At 33.1% G+C, this 6320-nt stretch overlaps 1 long non-coding RNA gene across 1 annotated transcript; it reads right to left on the reverse strand.

The window, feature by feature from the left end:
- Positions 1–1015: 1015 nt before the first annotated feature.
- LOC103610389 lies at positions 1016–2156 on the reverse strand. The gene is made up of 2 exons (XR_552208.1): positions 2085–2156; positions 1016–1331 (listed from the first exon to the last, which is right to left on the reverse strand). It is a non-coding gene; the product is annotated as an uncharacterized LOC103610389 (long non-coding RNA).
- Positions 2157–6320: the final 4164 nt, after the last annotated feature.

The raw sequence follows: 6320 nt of genomic DNA on the forward strand, positions 1-6320 counted from the left end.
TTCTAATTCTGGTTCAACCATAAAGCTGAACTAAAAACCCAATTTTTTCGCCAAGGTTACCTTAACTGGCCTTTTTCTTTTTCTATTTCTAAACTTAAATGTCTAACTAAAATCCTACATCCTTCTCCTTCATTCTGCTCTATTATACATGTGAGAAAGAGGAATATAATTTTTAAAATGGGAAGATCTTTGAAGGCAAGAAATGTGTATTATTAGCCACCACCATTATTCTGAAAACGCNTTGTTTTGTTTTGTTTTGTTTCACCACAAGTAAAAAGGAAAAAACTTCAAATGGGCTTCAAATTTCCCTTGTATTTTAAAAATAATAATAGATTTATAAGTTATTGAGTACTTACTATATGTCTGTTACTATGGAGATGGACGCAAAATATGGATAAAACCTAATTCTTTTTAAGGGGCTCAAAGTTTGAAAAAAACCAAAATTCTAAAGTGTTCTTAAAAACAAAAAATGTAATAATTTTGGTTCATCCAAAGCAAGTGAGTATCCATTCTTAAACTATCCTTTCTTAAACTATCTCTCTCAGCCTCTCTCCATGTGCCCCCTGCCCCATCCCACCCTGCTGCAGGTTCTAGTTGTACTTTAAAGTCTCTGATGCTTGAAATGAAAAACTCTGAGATTCAAACAGATCTGCCACAGAATAACAATCGACAACGATCCTGAGCATCCTGAAGAAGAGATGTTTCTAATTGGAGGGAAAGATCAAATCCACTCTCTGGACCTTATGTGCAATCACTTCCATTCAATTCAACCCAACGCTTACAACTATGCAAACCTCTGGGACAAATTCTATCAAAAAGGCATTTCTATTTCAGTACTGATTGCCCTATCTCTCTTCTGGACTCATATAATCTATGGTCTATGCCATACAAGTTTCTCTTAATTGTAGAATATTCTTTGTATTGTTTGCAAAGAATTCTTGTGCCACTTGAAAAACAAGTTTAATAGTAATCAAATCTATGTCCTCAAAAGAACAGGTTAGTGCTTAGTAATAAATACTGTATCAAAATATATTTATTTGCATCTTCTATGTGTTACCACTGAAAAGAATTTGCAGAAGTAGAATTTAAAAAGCAAAGGTGTTAATGATTGAAATGTCCTATTTCATGCCCTGTCCTCTTTCTTGTTCTTAACACACTTGAGCTGTAGACTTCCACATTCAAACTGTGAAAATCCATTTCTAAAATTCAAAGAATTAGTCAACAGTAGCACACCTCTCTCCAAAGATCCCTTTACACAATGAGCCCCTCCATGACCAGATGTAGAAGCAAAATGATTCCCATCATTTCTGACGTAGCATTCACATCACAATCTGCAAAGAACAAACAGTATTTCTAGAATCTGAGAAAGCTAAAAATTGAATGCAGTTGGTTGGTTTCCAACCAGCAAGAACTCAGAAGCAGAAACGTTAGTATTTTGTTTTGATCCAAATGATCAGCATAGTTAAAAGGAAATACACATGCAATGGAAACTTTTAAGCCATACATTTTCCAGAGCCTGATCTGAACCTGGGAAATGACAGCCCTGCTCAGAGAACCCTAGGAAAACCTCTACTCTCATTTTATGTTTTTTGAGGGTTAATTTTTCACTCCACCAGTACATGGATTCTGAATGCAGACCAAAAGAGACGAGGCAATCACCAGCTTCAGGGAGAATTTGGAAGAACAAAAGTTAAACTCCACTGGATGATTCTCTTTATAATACCAAAGCCTCAATACAACATCACTAAATGGCACAAAGAAAGCACACTGTGGCACTCCTTTTATTCCACCCACCCATCACCTCCACCAAAAAAAAATTAAAACAGGTTGAGTTATACACAGTATGTTTGACTGAAAGTTTTAATGACACAGCAGTTACTCTTGCAAATTACTAGCAAATATGGAGGCTTAACAGTGACTTAATATACAGTTATAGGAAAAATAGACTCTTCTTGGGGGGAAAGGCAGGGGGAAAAAACCCAAATGCTTTTTTAAAAAGACAGCAAATATATTCAGGTACAAGATCTGCATCAAAAACATTGTTTTCTTTCTTTCTTTCTTTTTGGTACATTGTAAAAACTTACCCTGAAGAGATTTTCCCAATCCCTGGCCCAGCTTCCACCCATGTTTCTGGAGTAAGCGGTGTCCAATATTATCCTGACAGACAGAACAGAGAGACAAACCAAAAATATTCCAATAATATATTCTTCCCTTTCCTAGTGACACTTTGTTGAGCAAGAGATAGTTCTACATATATGCATGCAAAAATGTGCTAATAATAGAGGAAATGTGCCCAATAAAAGGGACATTAATGTAAAAAGAAATGTTGGCTAGTATTTTATATGAGAACATACGGGGTAAGGGTCCTTTCTGATGGTGTGCTGGGCAACTTTTGTACATAACACTTTAAAAAGGATAAAAAGGGGATGGGAAAAGGAGAATGATTTATGAACTTTTAAACATTAAAAAGCATAAAATCAAGGTACTTAAACAATCATATCCACCACCTAGACAGCACCACTTCAAGATTTGTTTCTTAAAGAAAATCTACATTGTGTTTAGTTATTTTATTTATGTGTCAGGCTTTCATGATACAAAGTAAATTATAAGTGTAAGACTGCCCCACCACTAGAAATGAAAAAAAAAAAACAAACAAACAAACAAAAAAAACCCAACAACAAAAAAAAACAATCAGAGCAAAATCCAGGCTAGACTTGATTGGTTTTTTAATATATATAAAATATATAAATATTTAACTAGCATGCAGCCAATATTAAACTGAAAAAACAGTGAGGTTAGTAAAACAAGAAATTAAATTGATTAAACAGAAAAATAAAATGAGCTCAAGCACAGACTGAGTGATGCATTTCAACATGTAGTCTAATAAAAATGCTAAGATGTTAGAATGAAACAGGCCTAGCAATAAGTTAACAGTAAAGAACCATTAGTGCATGTAGGGGGAAAAAACCCAACATACATAATGTCTCATCTTCCTAGGTGCACACTGGAAAAGGTGAAATATGTATTTCAATTAAGTTGTATGAAAAGACACCAGAAACAACAATTAAGTGTCAGCTTTTGTGTAAGTGGTCAAGATATCGGAAACTTCTGCAGCACTTTGTCCAATTCTTTGCTTTTTACAGTTATTGTGAAATACCAACATAAAGCTAAAATAACCACTGACTGTATCAGAAAAAATGATGGTACTTGTCCAAGGGAAAACATTTAAAAATCATAAACACAAAGTGTTCTATATGTATTAAAATGTAATTTATAGAATTAATCTGGTATCATCATCATTTGAAAATAATCTCATATTTCCTGAAATCAATTTATAAAGCTAACAAAACCACAAATATCTGCATTAAAACCAAACATTTCATATTTTTTATGTATCATTCAGTTCCATATTCAATGATAAAATGCTCTTTGAAACCATAGAGGTGGGAAAGAAAACATTATTTTACTCTTATCTTCTCTGATAGGAAGTTAGAAGAAGATTAAGCTTCCCCAATGCTTTTTTTTTTTTTAAATGACAATTTCCTTCTATAAATTTATGACAGAATGCAAACTGAAAAACTGGGCTGAGCGGCTGATTATTTTGTTTATGGGAGGAAAGATGAGGATACTTTTTTAAAAACAAAAAGTGGAGGCAAACTATAATCAAAAACTTATTTCTAAAGCAAGAGGCTATTGTTTTAAACATATGTGTATATATATAAATAATCATTATGATACACAAAAGATCACCAGAAATTATTTTTGCTAAGAACTGAAAGAATTAGAAAAGGCTATCGAGTGTATAATCTCAAGTGATGACTTCCACATTATTAGACATCACAAAAACATAAACTAACAGTACTACTGCTGCTGCTGCTGCGACATCTTCCCTTCTCCCCTCTCAACTGAATTGTAAGTTAAAGTATTCCCTTACTCAGTACTCAGTGTTAAATTATTTATAAATAACTTTATTATTAAAAAAAGATTAAAAGTCTCCATATAAGTATTGTTACCAGAAAATGGAAAAGGTAACGAGGCCCTTATTTTACTACTGTGAAAACAAACTTACCTGTATATAAAATCCTTATTTCATATAATAATTCCTACAACTGAATAACTCTGGAAAGGACAAAGATAACAGAATGACTCCAAGAGTATGTAGTTGATTAAATTATTGTTTGATATCTTAATAGACTATTGTTGTAACTATACCTGGCACCAAGATTTGGGTATTAAACAACGCTGACAAAAATTGTTGCCCCCCATTTTGTTTTTTGTTGCATTTTTTTTTTTTTAAGAGAAAACTCAAATCTTTGGCTAAACAGAGATGAGACATTATGCTGACTGTGTTATATCATGAATGCACTAAAATAAACAGACAGATGAAGCAGTATGCTATTTCCAAAAGCAGTGCAAGTGGAGTGAAAGCATTTCCATACGAACCTGGCTTTAAAAACTGGGCTGTCAAAAGAACAGTTAAATGTAACACAAAGTAAGAAACTGTCCAATCACTAATGGTCGTTTTTTTTTTTTTGTCTTGTTTTCAATTCACTGCTTGCAAGTAATGTATTTATTAAAGAAGAGTGAAAGCATAAGTAAATTCACGAGTCAAGACCAGCTGAGAGATTCAACAGCAGCATGTTGTGACTGACAACAGTGAAAGGAAAAGCAAATGTTAAAGGGAGAGGGAGAAAAAAGAAAAATTTAGGTTATACACATTAGCACGACTTTTACAAAACCACTCAAGAGGATGCCTGTCACCTTAAAAAAGCTATTAATACAAAATGGTAGTGGCATTTCTTTTTAAAACTTTAGGTTAAAACTGTTCCTTAATTAAATCTACTTTCTCAGGTATGAATAGAGAATGAAATGTTGGGGGCTATATTGAAATATTTAGCCACTCTAAGTCCTTCCAATTATAACAAAGGCAACAGGAACTATGGACACATCTCTCAGAACCTCTTCCCCTTCCTAGAGTAAATGAATGACTAATACAGAAAAAACTGAACCTTTCCTATCATTTCAAACTACCTGCTTTTGGAGGGAAAAAAGCAGCTCTGTGACTCAGCAGAAAGAGCTAGTATTCAGTATGATCCCTTTTCCTACCAAAAAAAAAGAAAAAAGGTTTTATAAACACTGTAAAAAATCCAAAAGGATGATAGTTAACACTTCCAGGCAAACCAAAATACTTTATAGCAAAGTAGAACAAAGCAGATTTGTCTGTCTCTGAAATGATCAAAACTTTCACTATAAAAGAACAAGGGACTCAATCAATCACCAGCCTGCAGAAAATAAATAATGTATTTTCTCTGTTTAGGGTTGTGGCTTTGCCAGTTGTGCCCATGGATACTATCTATAACAGTACTTGTGCCCATGGATACTATCTATAGCAGTATGCTGGCACGAGTAATTTATAAGCTCAAACAGATAATCTAGACAGAACAAAGGCAATGAGGACGAAATTTACTTCTAAAATAGTAACTATTAGGGAAAAAATTTTTTTTAAATAAAATAGTAACTCTTTACTATTTCAGGCACTAAACTGGTTGAGTATTCCTTATCTGAAATGCTTGGGACCAAAAGTGTTTCAGATTTTGCATTTTCATAGATTTTGGAATATTTGCATATATACATAATGAGATATCTTGGGGACAGGACCCAAGTCTGAACATGAAATTCATATATGTTTCATGTACACCGTATACACATAGTTTGAAGGTAATTTTATAAAATATTTTTACTAATTTTGTGTGTGAAACAGGTGTGGAATTTTCCATTGTGGCATCATGTCAGTGCTCAAAAAGTTTTGGATTTTGGAGCACTCCAGATTTTCAGATTTGGGATGCTCAACCTGTAACAGTGACTAAAAATCTTTCAGTTTTTGTTCTTTAAATAAAATATATAATTTGGGGCTTAATTATAATCTCATAGAACAAAAAATAAATTGTAGAAAAAATTCTTTAAAATAGTTTGGTTTCAAATAACAAAGATGCATGATAAGTGGTAGGCTGTTCATACTTTAAACGTACACGAAGAATTGTGAGGAAATCCTAATTTTAAAGTAATTAATAAGGCAACTGGAAAAAAGCTGGCTTTCCAAGTGATTCATGAAGAGTTCACACAACCTGTTTATTATGCTCTGCGCTCAAAACCACAAAATGGTGGCAGTGTGGCATGTTCTTTGGTTGGAAACAAAGTTCTTCTAATTCTGGTTCAACCATAAAGTTGAACTAGAAACCCAATTTTTTCACCAAGATTACCTCAGCTGGCCTTTATTTATTTTTTTTATTTCTAAACTTAAATGTCTAACTAAAATGTTA

Source organism: Galeopterus variegatus, unplaced genomic scaffold (genome assembly GCF_000696425.1).
Source record: "Galeopterus variegatus unplaced genomic scaffold, G_variegatus-3.0.2 Scaffold11065, whole genome shotgun sequence".
In the NCBI taxonomy this organism is placed as follows: domain Eukaryota; kingdom Metazoa; phylum Chordata; class Mammalia; order Dermoptera; family Cynocephalidae; genus Galeopterus; species Galeopterus variegatus.